The sequence below is a fragment of the Balaenoptera borealis genome, assembly GCF_965194805.1.
Source record: "Balaenoptera borealis genome assembly, chromosome: 1".
Lineage (NCBI taxonomy): Eukaryota > Metazoa > Chordata > Mammalia > Artiodactyla > Balaenopteridae > Balaenoptera > Balaenoptera borealis.
Genome location: NC_138860.1, coordinates 48,275,686 through 48,296,712, shown reverse-complemented (window position 1 = coordinate 48,296,712; position 21,027 = coordinate 48,275,686). Strand labels below are relative to the sequence as shown.

Below are 21,027 nucleotides of genomic sequence, written 5' to 3'. Positions count from 1 at the left end.
TGCAAAGAAGGCAGTTATTCCCATGCAGCTCTTTAAATTGGCAAAGACAACTTTAGTGCTCTTCCCCTCCCTAAGTCACTTCTCTAGCCCTAGAGATCAAGACTGAGTCAAATGTCCATGCTTAACTCAATTACTGGAAAGGGGAATAAGATTAACACAGTTGCTTTAGATCAGTGGTTTTTAAGCTTTAGCCCAGATCGGAGTCATCCAGAGGGTTTGTTAAAACAGACTGCTGGGCTCTACCCTGAGCCTTTGATTCAATAGATCTGGTGTGGGGCCTGAAATTGTGCATTTATAACAAGTTCCCAGGCGATGCTGATGCCGCTCATCCTGGGACCACATCTGAAAACCTCTGGCTGAGAACACTTATGAACTACCTACCAGGGATGGTGAGGGGGACAAGCCTGCCAGGGACCTTGGTTGCCTGAGAGCTATACAGGAATCATGGTTTTCTTTGCAAGCAAGGGGGGAGTAGCTGTAGGCTGGCAATATTAGGGTCTGCCATAGTGAAACAGAATAATAATAGCTAGAATGTATTCATATGTACCAAAATTGCTCTAAACCTGGAATATACATTATACAACTCTCCCAAATAATCCTTTGAGGTAGGTATTTATCATGCCCACTTATAGACCAGAAAATCAAGAATCAGAAAGGCTGCAGAAATTGCCCATAGTCCTACTGCTAGAAAGTTCTGCAGCCTGGGTTTAAACCTAAATCTGTGTGACCCCCATGGCCCATGCACTTCAATGCGAGGCAACCTGGGGACCTGAGTTTGAATTCTGGCCCTGCTACTCTTTCATTCCTCAGATAACAGAGGTTCCAGGCCACCATCTGCTTTCACCTTAGAAATGATCATAGTTTAATGGAAAATGAATGTGGTTTGGGGTCAGGCAGAAGATTAAGCTTAGTACTTGAGTGACTCGGCTAAGTCTTTTTATCTCTCCAAAGTCAACTTCCTCCAATATATAATGAGCATGCTCATGCTTGCCCCCCAGGAAAACTGGAGTGAATATTTGGTAAAACACTTTCTCTGCCCCTGGCCCATAGTAGGCAGTCACTCTGAGTAGCTCTCATTACTATTACTAGCTCTGTGACCCAGGACACTCACTTGTACAGAATTAGGAAGACTCTATAAGTGCTGAGAAAATGCCTGGTGCATTTTTTTCTTTGAATAACTAAATATATACAGTTGTATATAGTTAAATGAGGGCCACGTGATGTATTGGTATAAGAAAGTGAAAATCATGCTCAAATTTACCCTCAACCGAAGGAGAAAGCTGAGGCTGAGGTTGGGGGGAGGATGGTTGGGCGCAGAAAAGGCTACTGGCAACATCAATAACTTCCCTATGGAAAAGAGTCAGGCCCATCTTTCTTCCTGAAACCAACAGTGTCTCCTTCCCTTTACGTGTCAATGACTCTGAACTGAAATCGGTGAAATAAAATGATACCTCTGACCTCAGCACACAGATGGAATCAGCTCTCCAGCTCGTTTCATTGACAACACCCCAGACGGGAGTTTCCTGACATTAAAATCACTAAAAGTCTGGTATTTCAGCAACTCTGAGAGAGAGACCTGCCCTGACGGACCACCCTATCTCAACCAGTGCCCCCCACCCACTGTTACTCTTGAGTCCCTTTCCTGTTGTATTTTCTTCCAAGAACTTACCACTATCTGAAATTACAATGTTGGTTGACTTGTTTATTGTCTGCCTCCCCCATGAGACAGAAAGCTCCAAGAAGGGAGGAATTCTGTGTGTCTTGATCACTGGTAAGTCCTCAATCCCTAGATGTAGAGTGATTGCTAATTAAATATGTGCTGACTCTATGACATGAATCACAGCAAACAAATCCTTTTTGACCCACCTCCTAGAGAAATGGAAATAAAAACAAAAATAAACAAATGGGACCTAATGAAACTTAAAAGCTTTTGCACAGCAAAGGAAACCATAAACCAGACCAAAAGACAAGCCTCAGGATGCAAGAAAATATTCAAATGAAGCAACTGACAAAGGATTAATCTCCAAAATTTACAAGCAGCTCATGCAGCTCAATATCAAAAAAACAAACAGCCCAATCCAAAAATGGGCAGATGACCTAAACAGACATTTCTCCAAAGAAGATATACAGATTGCCAACAAACACATGAAAGGATGCTCAACATCACTAATCATTAGAGAAATGCAAATCAAAACTACAATGAGGTATCACCTCACACCTGTCAGAATGGCCATCATCAAAAAATCTACAAACAATAAATGCTGGAGAAGGTGTGGAGAAAAGGGAACCCTCTTGCAGTGTTGGTGGGAATGTAAATTGATACAACCACTATGGAGAACAGTATAGAGGTTCCTTAAAAAACTAAAAATAGAATTACCATACGACCCAGAAATCCCACTACTGGGCATACACCCTGAGAAAACCATAATTCAAAAAGACACATGCACCCCAATGTTCATTGCAGCTCTATTTACAATAGCCAGGACATGGAAGCAACCTAAGTGTCCATCGACAGATGAATGGATGAAGAAGATGTGGCACATATATACAATGGAATATTACTCAGCCATAAAAAGAAATGAAATTGAGTTATTTGTAGTGAGGTGGATGGACCTAGAGACTGTCATAGAGAGTGAAGTAAGTCAGAAAGAGAAAAACAAATACTGTATGCTAACACATATATATGGAATGTAAAAAAAAAAAAAAAGGTTCTGAAGAACGTAGGGGCAGGACAGGAATAAAGATGCAGACGTAGAGAATGGACTTGAGGACACGGGGAGGGGGAGGGTAAGCTGGGACGAAGTGAGAGAGTGGCATGGACTTATATATACTACCAAACGTAAAATAGATAGCTAGTGGGAAGCAGACACATAGCACAGGGAGATCAGCTCAGTGCTTTGTGACCACCTAGAGGGGTGGGATAGGGAGGGTGGGAGGGAGACGAAAGAGGGAGGGGATACGGGGATATGTGTATATGTATAGCTGATTCACTTTGTTATAAAGCAGAAACTAACACACCATTGTAAAGCAATTATACTCCAATAAACATGTTAAAAAAATAAATAAATATGTGTTGAATGAACAAAATAAATAAATATAAATGGGTATTTAAATAAGAGACAAGCTCATCTCTCTTTCAAAACTGGAAATTTTATCAGCTGTGAGACAGAAACCCATTATCCTAATGGTATACTCATTAACATTTCAACAAAGGAGAGAGTAGAAATGAAAGGACTGTGAAAATTGTCATCCATGAAGCTGGGATGAGGGCCTAAACTGAGATTTGGACAAGTCTAAGCATGATCAGGCCTGTGACAAGCCTCACATGAGGGACTAAAGCACCTCTGGGGACAGAACATGTCTTAAGGTAAGGCAGAGTTGATCCCAGGACAAAGCAGTGTTGAAGGAGTATTTCTGAGGCTGGCCAGGTTCTGCTTTCCAGGGTGTCCTACAATCAAACATGTCTTAAGGTAAGGCAGAGTTGATCCCAGGACAAAGCAGTGTTGAAGGAGTATTTCTGAGGCTGGCCAGGTTCTGCTTTCCAGGGTGTCCTACAATCATAGTCCCATATCTGAGTCCTAGAGAGAGCGGACTAAGGTAAAAACCAAAAGGGAACAGAATGGATTCAACAGTTGGTGCAGTGGACGAGCAACTGCATCTGTAATGGGAAATGCCAAAGATAAGGTAATCAAATACAGGCAGCACCATGGTCCCTTCAGAGATGTTAGAGACACCTTCATAAGGTAATAGGGGCAAAGTCTTCACTTGACATTAGCAGCATTTTCCGAATCAGCCACACCTTGGGGGATACCAGCAATGGAGCCTTGAGTAGACGCCCTTGACATGATGGTGGCCGTGATACCTCAGTGGCCAGAGACATCACCTAAACTTACTAGAAAGGAGAAAATCAGTGGATCCCACATGACAGCTGAGAGGACTAGTTTGTGAGTACATGGTAAACAACACAGAATCTGGAACCCCAGAACAATATGAAAGGGACTAAAGAATAAAAACACTGTTCTACCTTTTACACTGTTGGTGGGAATGTAAATTGGTGCAGCCACATTGGAAAACAGTGTGGAAGTTCCTCTAAAAACTAAAAATAGAGTTGCCATATGAGCCAGCAGTCCCACTCCTGGGCATATACCCAGACAAAACTATAATTCGAAAAGATACATGCACTCCTATGTTCACAGCAGCGCTATTTACAATAGCCAGGACATGGAAACAACCTAAATGTCCATCAACAGATGAATGGATAAACACGATGTGAGATATATATATGTAATGGAATATTACTTAGCCATCAAAAAGAATGAAATAATGCCATTTGCAGCAACATGGATGGACCTAGAGATTATCATACTAAGTGAAGTAAGTCTGACAGAGTAAGACAAATATTATATGATATCACTCATATGTGGAATCTAAAATATGACACAAATGAACATATCTACAAAACAGAAATAGACTCACAGACATAGAGAAGAGACTTGTGGTTGCCAAAGGGGAGGAGGGGTAGGGGAGGGAAGGAATGGGAGTTTGAGATTAGGAGATGCAAACTATTATATATAGGATGCATAAGCAACAAAGTCCTATGGTATAGCACAGGGAACTATATTCAGTATCCTGTGACAAACCATAATGGGAAAGAACATGAAAAAGAATATATATATATATATATATATATATATGTATATATGTGTGTGTGTGTATAACTGAGTCACATCACTGTACAGAAGAAATTAACACAACATTGTAAATCAACTATACTTCAATAAAATTTTTTAAAAACACTGTTCTATAGCTGTTGTCATGGCTCTCTTTTACAGAAAGTCTTCTTTCTATAGTTTTAATCGCCATACTATGGTGTACTTATAAAAATAAAGTCACCCAAATAAAACTGGGCCATCTTAAGGGACCCTTCTCTCACCTTGAATCCAATCTCCACATATTGACAAATTAGAAAAACAGGTGCACATTCACAAATCTGACTGTAAAAGCATCAGATGGAAATAAGATGTTTTTATGGGAAAGTGATATGGATTCAGAGGTAGGTGTGATACCTTTTATCCCAAATCAAAACTTCCTTAAAATTGCTTTTAAAAAATCATTCTTCCCCACTCCAGATTCCTCTGGCAGTGACTGAAATGTTCCCATGTGTCCCACCAACCCAGGTTCTCTCGTCTCAACATTTCCTCTTCATTTCCCATCTGGCCCAGGTGTCTCATTATTATACCCAGCCCTCTGTTCTCTCTGTCTCCATCCTTTCCTGCTCACCACCATCAAGGCCAGGAGCTGAGCAGCACCAAGCAGCCTTCCTCCTGGGAAGAGAGTATTAACACTTAGGATCATTTTTCCTCTACCACAGAAATCAAAACCAGAGAAAATAATTTCCTCCGAGAAGAGAATAAAAAATTAGATTCTTTCTAATAATTCATTTACTAAAAGGAAATGCATTTTTACAAGCAATACCACAAAAAGAAGAAGAAAATTGATATAGATGCAGAAGAAATAGCAGGATACCTTGAGACCAGAAATATAGTTTCTGAAAATTTCAAAATCCAAAGGAAAAAGCTTTTTTTTCATTTACGTAGATTGGGGAAAGAGGAAAAAACATGTTGCAGAGAAATCAAAACTAAAAGGATATGTTTCTACAATTTATAGCCAGTGTTGTTAATGAAGGGTATAAAATGTTACATACTCTAATTGGATTGCTCACAAAATTGTCTTTTCCCGCTAATCTCCCTGTCTAATTTGACCACACCCTATTTTTTCTGGTCTAATTTATTTCACTTACCCCAGGCTCCAATCAGAGTAGGCATAATTGGTCTTAGTTTCTGTGCTATTCACGCAATTTCTGCTTCTTCAGATGTTTCTCTTTTAAATCATCTGATAGTTTTATCATTGCTGAAAACTTATCTTAAATATTTTATTCATCATTTAACATTTTTCCAAAAGTTAAAGGAGACCTGCAGAGAAAAACGCCTTTCTTCACTTTTCTTGTTTTTCTTTCCTTTTCCTCCCTTCAGGCCTTCATAATTTCTATTTCAGAGTCCCAAAAGTTGCAAATAGGTTTTTGAGAAATGAGTGAATTTAACCTCAGATTATCACAGGAAAATGACTAGTCATAAGACAGCAGTGGGCCTACATGGTGTAATTTGAGACTGTTGAAAGCTCTTTCACAAATATCTTCACTAACCTGCTCTATGACCTTAAATTCCTATTATGTAAGAGTATATTCTTATTAAGCATTGGGTTTTCTCTTAAAATGAAACTATCCATGGAAGGGATAATATCTCATTTCTCTGCTCAAAAATCATCCATTGATTCCTCACTAGCTACCAAATAAATTCCAGGTTCTTCAACTGGTCATTCAAAGCTCTCAGAGATGGGCTCACCCTGCCCCCTGCCTTCTCAGCACCATCCTCACCCCCTCCCTCAGAAACTCAATATCCAACAGGATGACTGCACTGCCTCCATTGTCATATGGCCTTCTTGCCTGTGTCTCTGTGCGTCCTCTTCTCTACTTATAAGGACACCAGTCACTGGATTAAGGACTCATCCTACCCTAGTATGACCTCATCTTAACTAATTACATTTGCAAAGAGCCTATTTCCAAATAAGGTCACAATCTGAGGTTCTGAGTGGGCATGATTTGGGGGAAACACTATTCAACCAATTACATGCTCCAAAACTTAGCATCTTAAAATGATCAGTATGTGTGATTTCACATCCTGGTTTCATCATGATCAGGAATCCAGGAGTGGTTTATCTGGATGGTTCTGACTCAGGTTCTTACAAAGCTACAGTCCAGCTGTCAGTCCTCAGGCCTCAGTTTTTCACCACGTGGGCTTGGTTTCATAGGCTGCCTGAGTTTTTTCATGACAAGAAAGCTGGCTTCCCCCAAAGTAGTGATCCGAGAGAGATTGAGAGAGAGACAGAGACAGAAAGACAGGGAGAATATGAGCAAAGGAGTAAGAGAGTGCCCAAGGCAGAAGCTGCAATCTTTTATAACCTAATGTCAAAAGCGACACACCACGACTTGTGCTGGATGCTATTGGTCCCACAGACCACGTCTGACCCAATGTGGGAGAAGACTACACAAGGGCGTGAAAACCAGGAGGCTGGGATCCTTGGGGGCCATGTTGGAGGCTGCCAGCCACAATAGTAATGCAACCCAATATATCATGAGACGATTTTTAAATGTATGTAAATTATTCCTTTGGATGCCTTAATTTCAGATTAATTTTGCATTTTATTTGGAATTATTGACGATTCTAAATTTTAAAATATTATGGAGGTGTGTCATGAAGTTAATTACAAATACAGACCCCAAAATATACCAGATGCTCACTATACTCCCCTGCAGGGCTGTTGCTAACTTCTGTAGACCCAGACTGGATGTGTCTTAACACTTCTTTGCACACTTCTTAGGCCAAGAAGAATATCTGAACCTTTTCACAGCTTCAAAACTAGGAAAACCAGCTGGTCATCCAGCAGAGCCCTGAGAAAGAACACATAAGAAGGGACATGCTGATAGGAATTCGAGTGAGTGATAGGTCTGGGATCCAATAGCCCCTCATATGACGAGGAGCAATAAGAGGTGCTAGGGTAGCTATGGGACCTCCTGAACCCTAGGAGTGGGGAGAAGGACATAAAAATGAAACTTGCTGATATATGGCACCATGTTGCAGGGTTGAGTTTGTATGGCTGGTATTCTAGAAGTCGTGTGTTTTCAACTAGATTCTATGTCTAGAACTCTGGTGGGCTCAGCTACACAGAGATGCCCGAAGTTAAGGTCATGTGCCTCAATCAGCCAGGCTTTCCCCAGTCCCAGGCAAAAGAAAGACACATTAATTGAGCTTTAAAAATAAATAACATATAACCCCATTAAAGTAACAGAACATTAATGTTAACAATTCATGAGTAACTAACATTTGCACACATTTTAAAGGCTGCACTACAGAGAGGGTAGTTAATAAATTATGAACACTTAGGTACAAGTAAAACAGCTGTCTCAGCTTCCACAACTGCTATTAGCACTGCTTGAATTTCCTCTGGATCTTTAACATCTGGGCGATACTCCTACTCAGTGGCTTCTCAGTAGCTTGCAGTTTGCAGTTCTTTGTTAATTGCAGTAAGCTGGCACTGATTGCCCTTAGGAAAGAATTTCATTTATGCCTATGCAGTGTCAATCCCAGAAAAATCCTTAGGTTTCTAAACCTTTGTTTTAAAGAAAATGGCTTCGGGTTTTACTAAGCTTTCTCGGCAGAATGCTTACAAGTATCCACCCTAAGTAACCCTCTTTTCATCTAAGGGTAGAGCTAAGTCTATGAAGCGCCCCAAGGCCAATGCTAACGTGTCACTCCACTGAAATTCCCATTCCATCACAATCCTCCCCAACAAAGCCAGAAAGTAATGCACTCCACGTTAAAGAAACTCTAATGTTGCAGCCATTTTCATGGTCACTCTTCCAAAGTGAGAAGGAACCTGGTGAAGGAACCCAGCTATAGCAGCCTGTGCATTGCAGCAGGTCCTTGACCTCCAGGAGCCCTACAGCCAAGCATGAGGCTTTTAATAGGGGCATTTGTTATCTTGGACACTCCTGGCTGAAGCTGGCTTCTTGGCTACCTGAGACCATGTACCTTCCTTTAGAAGTTGGAACAGTAAAAGGTGAATCTCCCATCGGCTCCTCCCTCTCTCTCATTCCAGCATCCCCCACCCCAACCCAGCAACTGAAGATAAGAGCTAACTGTTATTGGATGCTTTCTGTGTGCCAGGAACCCCACACCTAAGTAATTTTCAGGTACATCTCATTTAAGAAATGACACCTTGATTAAGAGCATGAATTCAAGTCAAATTGTCTGAGTTCAAGTCTTGCTGTACCACTTCTTAGCTGTGTGACCTTAGATAAATGACTTATTCTCTTGGACCCTTAGCATCTTCATCTGTAGAATAGGCTAATCATACCCATACTTCGTAGGACCATTGAGAGAACTATGTGAGTTACTATAGAGAAAGTATGTAGAGCAGAGCAATTTAAGTATTGGATTAATAATATTTCTGGACTGAAGATGGTTTATGATGAATTTTGTATTTTATGATTTGGAGTTTTTCTCTTCATGACATTTCAAGGCAGTAATACTGACATTCTGCTTTTTATTCATTCTCATAAAATGTGAACAATTTCCAAATAGAACCTTTACTTGAGAGACTCATGACTTGAATTAAACAACTAAAAACTAATAAATACAGTTCTTACAGGCTATTTTGTTTAATGTTACAAATTTTAGAACACCAAATAATTCTACAAAAATTGGAATTCTGATATCATCTATTCTATATTTCTCTACCTTGTATTATAATTTATTTGATGTTATAAATATTTGTAGGTTCTGAAAGCACATGGTTTTCTCTAAAGTAATTTAGCTAATATGTCCCATTATTATACATATTGGCATTCTTTCACTATGTGAAATTTCTTAGTAGTTGTTTTTATGTATAAAATTATAGTTCTCACAGTCATGTTAGTTTTTTCAGAATTTTACTCTTGCAAAAATAAATATATGTTTATACTTCATTTGACTGAGAGATTTAACTGAATAAAGCACACAAAGAGATTTTTTACTCCAAGTCACATCTGGAATAAAACTTACCTTTATTTGAATGTTCTAATATCTTGATACTCCAACATTAACAACAAATCCAAAAAATCTGACGTGTTCATTTTACAGATATTGTTATGCTGATATTTTATGATGGTAAATAAGTGATTACACAACCACTGCTCACACACAAGCTCAGAGACATCACAAATGATATTGAAGTCGACATTCATCTATCAGGGCTTCAGAGACTAAACCTGAACCAAAGGTGAATAGCATGTTTAGCTAAATACCAAAGCCAAGGCTTCAGTGTGTCTCTAATATATTAGAATAGTCTTCAGTCATGAAGGATGATAGTTTAAAACTTAAAGATATGAGAAAATGCTCACGATAGCATCAGAGTACATAAGAAAATAGGATATTTAATTATATAAATAATCTGATCCAGATCATTTCCATTTGAACTCTCTTTAGATCCTGAAGAATACTCACCCTAGTGAGCACAGGTAAAGGAAATTTGGCATAAGGGTAAACATTGGGCAATACAAAGAGTACCAGTGAAATCCAAGAGCTGAAACTTAATGGAGCTAAAAAATAGGAAGAAAAAGCAAAAGGGTAAGTGTGCTAAAATCTTCATCTAACATGGCAGGGTATCAAGAGGTAGTGTCTAAAGTTGACCGAACCAGAAAAGATGTAAGGATAATCTTTATAAAGATTCAACAAAGGAAACCAACAGAAGAACTAACAATAATTGCATTAAAATTAGAAGAAAAAGAGAATGGTGTAATATTCCTTTTTAATAGAGGGTACTCAATATATATATCCTAAAATAACGAATCAAAACTTAGCAGGCAAGTGTATTATTTAGAAATAGAAAGGTAACTATCAAAAACCCTAAAAACAGAGTCACTTAAAGATGGTTGCCTCTGGGAGGTGGGAATGGGATGAGGCAAGACACCGTGGCCTCTTTTATAAGGCTTTCTGCATGATCCTTTAAAACTCAAGGTTCACGTATTACCAGGATAAAAAATTTTACATGAAATGGCTAATTGTACTACAGACTTTCTTCCCCTGGGACATTTATGTCTGCACAGATGATAAAGATGTTGGCTTGTTGTAATTGCATCTCTCTTCACCCCAGAATACCTTGAGATGAACGAAAGTGGTCTGGGTGGGTGAGGTCGTGACAGAGATTTCTTCCGTATCAGAAGGCAGCTCTTTTGCCACAACCGTCCAGTCTGCTCCCTTTCACTAGCTATGTTAATTCTGATTATGGGCAAAAGTAGGAAACTTCCATTTATATTTTAAAATCACATCCTGTCTCCAAAGACAGTACAGCGAAATTGTTTCTCATTTACATTTCGTAACTCCCTCAGTCACATAATAATTCATTATTCTATGAAAATGTGCATTAGTCTGTAAACGTGAATGGCTTCAAGAAGCAAAGCGTTCTTAAAAAATATAATGTCCTTCCTTGCCACATAAGTCAAACCCTGATAAAGCTACATTAACATACTGATCAGTGAATTTTGCATATCAAAATTTGTATATAGATTTAACACAATTTTCAGCTTTTGTTTAATGAATATTTAATTTGGAAAGCTATGAAATAATAGGTAATTATAGCTCTACAAGAACACATATTGACATGTAGTTTAAAAGACTATGAAAGGTGCCTTGTGCTTGCAGTGAGTTTATAATTTAAACACAAAGAAAAATTTTAAGGTTGCCAATCAAATATTCATCAGAAGAAAGAATGCACAGAGGATCTCACTTCCTTAGGGCATGTCTGCAAAGGAGATACTAAAAATAACACAGGAGCAGGTTTGGCAGACCTTGCTTAGGCAAAATTCCAAACACATCCAAAAAGAGCTGATGAAGAAAAAAAAAAGTTTCCCTAGCTTGAAAGCAAAGGCAACAGCATATAAGGGTCAGGTTTGGAAAAGATGGTGAGTGAGGACAATATGCAAAGGCTTCAGAAGTAGGAAAATATGGGCAAGCCCAAGAAATTGAAATATTATTTCCCCACCCTTTCTTTTAATATCTTTTTCTTAACATGAGCTGTCCTCCAATATCTTCAACCCTGACTCATGATGGAACCCAGGTCCCTCTTGCTGTCCATAAGAAACTCATTCACTCTAATGTGTAGGGAGTAAATGGGTTGTCCCTCTTAGGTGGGCTTTACATTTTTAAAAAGCCCAAACAATGCAGTAGTAAAGTTTAAAACATGTATACCCTATCATACCCATCAGTAATCACCTTTTCTTGCAAAGAGTATGGCCAGGTTTAAAAAAGAAAACTTTAGAGTCCTTCCAGCAACTTGCTCCCTACCTTGCAGAGAAAGTCCATAGGCCAGAAGATCTCAAATTTTTAACATGCTTTAAAACTTTCTGGAATGCTACAACCGACCAGCCCCATTCCCTGAAATTCTGAAATTCTGATTCAGCCCCAGAAAGCTGCATGTTTACCCAGCACTATAAGCAAGTCTGACATAACCCATCTCCTGATCCACATTTGAAAATCACTGCATTGCTCTATTTACAATAGTCAGGACATGGAAGCAACCTAAGTGTCCATTGACAGATGAATGGATAAAGAAGATGTGGCACGCATATACAATGGAATATTACTCAGCCATAAAAAGAAATGAAATTGAGTTATTTGTAGTGAGGTGGATGGACCTAGAGTCTGTCATACAGAGTGAAGTAAGTCAGAAAGAGAAAAACAAATACCGTATGCTAACACATATATATGGAATCTAAAAAAAAAAAAGGTTCTGAAGAACATAGGGGCAGGACAGGAATAAAGACGCAGACGTAGAGAATGGACCTGAGGACACGGGGAAGGGGAAGGGGAAGCTGGGATGAAGTGAGCGAGTGGCATGGACATATATACACTACCAAATGTAAAACAGATAGCTAGTGGGAAGCAGCCGCATAGCACAGGGAGATCAGCTCGGTGCTTTGTGACCACCTAGAGGGGTGGGATAGGGAGGGTGGGAGGGAGATGCAAGAGGGAGGGGATATGGGGATATATGTATACATACAGCTGATTCACTTTGTTATAAAGCAGAAACTAGCACACCATTGTAAAGCAATTATACTCCAATAAAGATGTTAAAAAAAAAAAGAAAGAAAGAAAATCACTGCATTACACTAAAAGACAAAGGGGTTAGAGAAACCTTCACTTCTCTCTGCTGCAGGAAAATCCACCAGGGCAGGTTTTCTGAAGAATTTCTCTGTCCTGCATTCTATCTTCCCATCCTCACCCATGACTTGTTTTGAAAAATTCTCAAGGATCCTTAATTGTCCTTTCATTCCCCATCACAGGCACTAATCCTCTTGCAAACTGGCAGCTCCTTCCCACACACTCAGAGACACCTGTAGCCTCTGGAGATCTAGATAGGAGCTAACCCAATAATCCTTCATCTAAGAGACATAGCGCCACACTAGTATTTTTAATTTCTCCAATTGTTGCTTGTTGGTTGACTGATTGGCAGTTGGGTTCCATCCTATTTCTTGTTTACTGGATACTATAAAATCATTCCCTTTTGCTTATTCCCCAAGCCTTGTGTCATCCATCTGTGCCCAACCTACCTCAAAGAAAGAGGGTAAACCCACCATCTATAGTTAAACCATTACCTTAGAGCTAGAAAAGACGGAAAAGTCTTCTTCCAGATAGAGATTCTTGAAATTACTGCTGAAAAAAAAACCCTCAATCTGCTTTTTTCCCCCAAATCCATCCCAGTTAAAGTAGCACTCCTTGTTCTCAGCATTACAATGAGCACAAACACCGGCACTGAAACTGTGTCCCAGTCCTCAGTTATGAGACAGTCACTCAGGTGGTCTAGCATATTCTCATGGTTAACAGATTGCCATTTAAAGGAAAACATATAATTTACAAATCCTCTGAAAGTTACTTGAGAATGTCTTTAGACTCCCAGGGTTCTACAGATCACAGTTTGAAAACATCAGTATAATAGAAAGAATTCTTATCTCTGCCACTTGTTGCCTATGTGACCATGTTTGTGGTACCTAATCTCTTTGAGCCTCGCTTCCAACTAAAGTAGATTGCTCAATAAAAGGCTGCCAATATTAGTACAGTACAGAGGAGGTACTGCATTGGGAGACACTGAAGTTTGGAAGATGAGTTGGAAACTTATTGCAATGGCCCCGTTGTGAGCAGATAAGGGATGGGATTAGATTACCAGCAGTGGAGTGAAAAGGGCCAGCTCCAGAAGACTAATTTAGGAAGAATCGACATTTGTGACTGACCTGGATGTTTTCCCCAACTATACTCCCAGGATGTTAACTGGTGTTTTGTGAAAACTATGATTCCATCTTTGAAGACATTTGGGAAATTTTGCTGTAAGGTAAGCAAAGAAATCCTGATAAATCTTATTCCAGAATAATATTTGCTGGCTCTACAACTCCTAACCCCTATGAAATTAGGAGTAAAAGTCTGTTGTAGTTCACACTCTCTCTCTTCTCTCTTTCACACATACACACACACACACACACATAAACACACTCAGCCCTATAGCAGTACTTAGGCTGTCCCAGTGCTCTAAGTTTTCTTGTAGGATGCTACATTACCCGTGCCTCAGTCAGAACCTGTCCAGTGGCAGGCACTAAATAACTATTTTTTGAATTAGTAAATAATAAGGAAACAACTAGGTGGTGGAATTTTAAGAGTCTAGGAAGGACTCATACCACTCATTCCAAATTCTTTCTTCTGATGGCTAATGTTAAAATGTCAACAATGGAATTTAAATCCTTTGGCCAAAATCTCTCAGGAGAAGATATGGCTTCAGCAAAAGTATTCTCAGACTTACCAAGATGGCAGAGAACATGCAAGTGATGATTGATGTTCATTGTGAAGCACCTGGGCTAGAAATAATTTTATTATTAGAAACAATGTTATATGTTGGTTAAGATTGACAAATATGGATGTGCTATAATAGAAAAAAAGAAAGGCTGCTTGAGTAGACATCCTTGGACCAAAGCCTTTGACGACAAAAGCAAGATGGCAGCCATAGCGAAAAGAATCAAGGTTTCCTTACCCTGGCAACTCCAAAGATGATTTCCTATGGTGCATGCCTCAGGTAGAGTCCTGGCTAGACAGCCAAGTGTTACTGTGGCTTCCCATAAATCACAAAGTGAAGCCATCAACAGCTTAATATAACCAAGTTGAAAGGTCACTCTGGGAATTTAAAATATCCAATATATGGGACTTTTATAGGAAACCTGAACTCCGAAGCAAGTACATCTCATGGTTCCAATAGTCTGCTCTAAAAAAGGATTTAACAACAGAGGATGCTCAGTATGCAAATGCTGTAGATATAAGCAGTGACTCCTCATAGTGTCTGATACATGTGTTATATAGTGCTTTCTGTTAATTAAATCTCAGTACAAATTTGTGGCAAGATTATTTGTCCTGTGTTTCAGACAGTCCCAAGTGTGTTGGGTAAGAAATGATATGCCATGCTCAATATTCTAGGAAATTAATTATCTGGGGGCATTCATTAACGACTGTAGAATTATGATGCTGAATTTTAATATCCATTTGCTATTTTTTCATTGGTTTTGTTGACTACCTAAACTTGTTAGCTGACACAGGACATCAGGTATCAAATGTGTAAAGAATATTGGCAGGATAGGACAAATATAGCCAGCAGACAGGAGCTAAGCTAGGACTGGGATTTGGGCCCAGGTGCAAGCTTGGGCCAGGACAGGACTGGGACAACGCATTGGAGTGAGTCTTACGCATTTCTCTAAGCTGAGGCCACAATGCAGCACCAGGAGGCTGGAGACAGCTTGAAGATTAAGGAAGCAAAGCAGATATTGCTAAGGATGATGTCAAGGGTCAGCCAGGGTTCAAGGTAAGGAGGAGAGTAATGAAGTCAGATCTACCTCCAGTACCAGGTGTTCATCTACACTGTCCAATAAAATTAGGAATATATACAGTCACAACATCAACAGACTAACAGAGATGCATAAAGCCAATAGTATTTTGTTTAATGGCGTGGCTAGAACAAAAGACACAGCCTGAATACCAAATTATTTACTTTGGCTTCAGATTTAGGTAAACAAAAAACAGGTCAGTCACAATATAATCTGATTCTCTACATTCATAGATAGGTATTGATTTGACTGGAAGCTAAAGAATTCAATCATAATGATGATGGTTATAATTTTTAATGCCTGATTGACGATACATGCAGCAGAAAGAGCTTTATGAGGTCTAAACATCCCACCTGAGAAGAGGTGATATTGTCAGTTAAAAAGATTGGAAGGGGCTTCCCTGGTGGCGCAGCGGTTAAGAATCTGCCTGCCAATGCAGGGGACACGGGTTCGAGCCCTGGTCCGGGAAGATCCCACATGCCGCGGAGCAACTAGGCCCGTGAGCCACAGTTACTGAGCCTGCGCGTCTGGAGCCTGTGCTCCGCAACAAGAGAGGCCACGATAGTGAGAGGCCTGCACACCGCGATGAAGAGTGGCCCCCGCTCGCCACAGCTGGAGAAAGCCCTCGCACAGAAACGAAGACCCAACGCAGCCAAAAATAAATAAATAAATAAATAAATAAATTTATAAAAAAAAAAAAAAAAAAAAAATGATTGGAAGATTCTCATCAATAAGCCACAGGAAAAATAACTGAAGGAATCTTGGGCTTGTTACAAATATATTTTCAATAACGTGATACTCCTACATCCTTCTTTGACTTTGTGGTTGATCCAAATAATTTTTCATGTATTTTAATGTTGTCTCATTACAAGGTATGGTTTTGTAAGAATTAGGCTTGACCACGATGATCTCTCTGTAATAGAATCTACTAATATTAACTAAGGAGGTAAGGGAATAGACCTAAATATCCAAGATAGGAAACAAAGACTTATTTTGTATTGTCAGCACTCAGAGGATGTTAGGAGGTTCAGAGCCTATGATCACTTAGTGTCAAGTCCATTAAAGGTCAGGATTTATTGCAAGTTGAACTTGGTATTTTCTAAGGCAATGCTGTCTATAGAAATATGTGAACCACTAATATGCTAATATGAGCCACATATGTAATTTCAAATTTTCTAGTAGCCACATTAAAACAGGTTTAAACAAAAAGTGAGATTAATTTGTATGGTATATTTTAACAAAATATAGCCAAAATATTATCATTTCAACATATACTCAATATTTTAAAATTATTAATAGTATATTTTACATTCTCTTTTGTTACACCAAGTTGTTGAAATTCAGTGTATATTTTGCGCTGACAACACATCTCAGTTCAGACTAGCCCCAAGTCAAGTGTTCAATAGCTCCATGTGGCTAGTGGCTACCATAAGGGCAACAGAGTCCTAAGACCTCAAATGGGTAGTGAAATGCAAAAAGAAAAAAAACACTTATTGAATGTATTGTATGACAAATCAAATTTTCAAAAACATCAAATTGTTTTAACATATATTGTGTTACATTGTTTAGAGAGTACTGTAATTATCTGTAAGTAAAGTCACTGCTTTATTGTTAAAAAAAAAGAAAAAGAAAGGGTTTTTTGTTTCCAAATTAAGAAAATATTAGTTAATTTTTAATTAGTTAATTTTTGTGGTAGAATGCGTCAACCCAACAGAATTTGAAGACCAATGCTTTGGAATATTGTGGGTCATATACAACTCTGAAAACAATGAAAACCCTTGAGAGCCCAAATGGATGGGGGCAGGGTGGGAGAGAAGGAAGGGGAAAAGGTAAGGAAGGAGGGAGCAGTGGGCGCTTTGACAATGACAAAGAAAGGACCTGGGCAGGGGTGGGGGGTGGGGGGAGGGCATGGGAGGGGCTTCATTTCCACTGCATTTCGCCAAGAACCAGTCCTGATGTTGAAGAACTTTATGGCTCTACACAGCTTTATTGCACCAGTTTGCAATTATTTATTGCTCTGGCTCTCTTTATTCACAAGAGACACATCTGAAAGCGAGGCTCATCTACTCATTCTGATTCGCTTCATGACTGATGCAGATCACCACGGCCCACCCCACACAAAAGTATGGGCAGTGACCTACAAAGGCCCTTTCTGACCCCAAATGCCTCCTCCACTTCCCACTGTGATGCCTGAAATCCACAGAGAGCCTTCCTTTGGGTAAGGAGAGTGTTTCCCAAACTTCAACCGTTTGATTATGTTGGTCATTGTTTCTGCCAGGTCTGTATACCACCTGTTCTATTATTTATTTAATATGTTTTTTTTAAACAAACTCCTTTTTTTTCCTCACAGAAATAATCTTATGAAGGAAAGAAACTCTATATCACTACCAAAAAGTAAAACCTATAAAATTGGACATAAATACTCTAAAGATAACAAATACCACTGTTACACTTTAAATGGTCACATATGTAACACCCCCAAATCATCATGCCTACCACCAGTGGTAAAATTACCACTTATTAGGAAATACTGGTTTAAGTATTTCCAAATACTTTAAAAGGTGACTGCAAAAACATGAATATCATACAGCAGATACAGCATTCATAAATAGTTTGGAAAACTGCTTGAGCAGGGAATTTGGTTTATGTAGCATTCTCATCTTTATTGTGCCTAAGAATCACCTGGGAAGCTTATTTAAAATATAGGTTTCTGGGTCCCACATCAGATTTTGTAGATTTAGCAGAACTGGGTTGGGTGTAGATATAGGCATTTTTATCAAACTCTTCAGGTGATTAGGATTTAGTTGGTCTGCAAAGCACGCAAAAAATCCTGGGACACAGCACTACAAGTCAGTAAGAGACGTGAAGCTATGTCATGGACAACAGTACCCTGGGGGACCAGCGGGATTCTAATACAGAACAGATGCACGAGGAGAGGGGAGGGATCTGAAGATCAGCTCCATCAACTCCCTATTTTGTGGAAGGTCCCTTTCAATATGACCAGAGCTTAATGCAACAATCTATTCCCTTCAGTATAAACCCAGCAACAAAAGCACTTCAATAGTTATAAGTAAATCATATATATCAGCCATAGATGGAATCTCTCTGTGGGTGTCTTGGGTTTTCCCTCTTTCAGAAAAGATAAAGGTCATGTGTTTATTATGTTTAGGGTATTGGGAATCTATATAAAACTTCCACTTGATCATGATAGTTTACGTGAAAGATGTGAGATTTAAGGTCGGTGTAAAAAGGAGGGGTAGAGATTATATGCTTGGACTTTTCCCACAAACTGTAATGAATCAGAATGGATCCTGTAGGAAATAAAGTCATTCCCAACAAAAGCCCTCCAGGTAAATGCTGCCTTGGCAAATGAAGCAAACCAGAGACAGAAAAACCTCAACAGGGACCCATCTGCAATTTGAGATACTTTCTGGTTTCTCCTTATCTCACACCAAATATTATAGGTTGCTGTGTAGGAAGCTTCTAAGATGGTGCCCAGTGATGCCTGCCTCCTGGTATTCATACCCTTGTGTGATCCCCTCCTCTGCAGTGTGGTCTGAACCTAGCGACTTGCTTCTAATTTATAGACTAGAGCAAAAGTAATGGGAGGTACAGCTGAGATTAGGTTCTACAACTGTGACTTTGATCTTGCTGATGCCCTCTCTCTGGTTCTTCCTGCTTGCTCAGTCTGATGAAACAAACTACCATTTTGTGAGATGCCCTACAGAGAGGTCCATGTGGCAAGAGACTGAGGGGCTTATATCAGTTCCTATGGCTGCTGTAACAAATTACCACAAACTTCGTGGCTTAAAACAACAGAAATGTATTCACTCCATTCTGGAGGCCAGAAGTCTGAAATCAGTTTCACTGGGCTGTAATCAAGGTGTCAGCATAGCTGTGCTTCCTCTGGAGGCTCTAGGGGAGAATCTGTCCCTTAGTTCTTCCAGCTTCTGGTGGCTGCCGGCATCCCTTGACTTGTGGCTGCATCACTCCTGTCTCCGTGGTCACATGCCCCCTCCTTTCCTGTGTCTAATCTCCCTCTGCGTCTCTCTTATAATGATACTTCTGATGGCATTTAGGGCCCACCCAGACAGTGCAGGAAAATTTCCTCATCTCCAAAGTCTTAATCTCATTCATTAAAAACTTTACCATATGGTAAATTTTATGTCATGTATTTTACCACAATTAATTTTTTTTTTAATTTTAAGGTAACATACACATATTCCAGAGATTAAGACCTGATATCTTTGGCGGCCACCATTCCACCCACTACAGAGGCCAGTTCAACAGCCAGTGAGGAACTCAGTCCTGCCAACAACCACATGAGTGAGCTCAGAAGCAGATTCTTCCCTAGTCGAGCCTAGAGATGACTGCAGCCCAGATGAAGCCCTGAATGCAGCCTGTGGAGACCCTGAGCCAGAGAACCCAGCTAAACTGTGCCCAGAGTCCTGACTCACAGAAATTGTGAGATAATAAAGGCTTTTGTAACCAACTAAGCTTGAGGGTATTGTTATACAGCAACAGATAACTAACAGTTGCTTTGCTCAAGGCCTGTAAAATGCCAATTCATTACATTGTATTCACATCTATCTAAGATGACAATCAAGCCAAAACTATATTATTAATGGAGGCAACTTAAGACCACAAGCTATAGAGTTGGAAAAAGCCCACCTTCTCTATGACCTTAAGCAAGGTCTCTGAGACTTTGTTTCCATTTGTGTTAGATGGAGTTAATGATACTTTCCTCATAGTGTTGTTGATAATATTTCATAACATGTAAAGCCTCTACTTTAGGATCATACTTTGACATATAGTAAGTGCTCAATAAATAGCAGCCTATACTATTTTTATATGCCTTAAGAAAATATATATATTGGGACTTCCCTGGTGGTGCAGTGGTTAAGACTCCGCCTGCCGGTGTGGGGGACATGGGTTCGATCCCTGGTCTGGGAGGATCCCCCATGCCGCAGAGCACCTGGGCCCATGCGCCACAACTACTGAGCCTGTGCTCTAGAGCCTGCGTGCCACAACTATCGAAGCCCGCGTGCCACAACTACCGAAGCCCGCGCGCCTAGAGCCCATGCTCCGCAACAAGAGAAGCCACCACAATAAGAAGCCTGTGCACTGCAACGAAAAGTAGCCCCCGCTCGCTGCAACTAGAGAAAGCCCACGTGCAGCAACGGAGACCCAATGCAGCCAAAAATAAATTAACTAATTAATTAATTAATTTAAAAAAGAAAGAAAATATATATATTAAAACAAAATAGAATTAAATATATTTTAGACTTATCATCTCAAACTTTTTAAATGAAATAATCGTTTCTCCAAGGCCAATTATTTGGTGTTACTTAAAAAAAAATTTAACATCTCCTATGATGTGTTCTCTCATCTCCATAGGCCATGCCAGCTGTACTCTGAGCACCCTTTTTATGGTTGATCCTGTTTGAAACATTAAAAATAATTAATATAAAATATGGAATCAGGAAATGGAAGAGATAAAGAAATCAAGACCAAAT

The 21,027-nt window shown here is 39.6% G+C and overlaps 1 protein-coding gene across 3 annotated transcripts in view; it reads right to left on the bottom strand.

The window, feature by feature from the left end:
* Positions 1-21,027, bottom strand: part of RGS8 (regulator of G protein signaling 8) — a 135,847-nt gene that overhangs the window by 69,691 nt on the left and 45,129 nt on the right. The gene's annotated exons all lie outside the window — the stretch shown is intronic.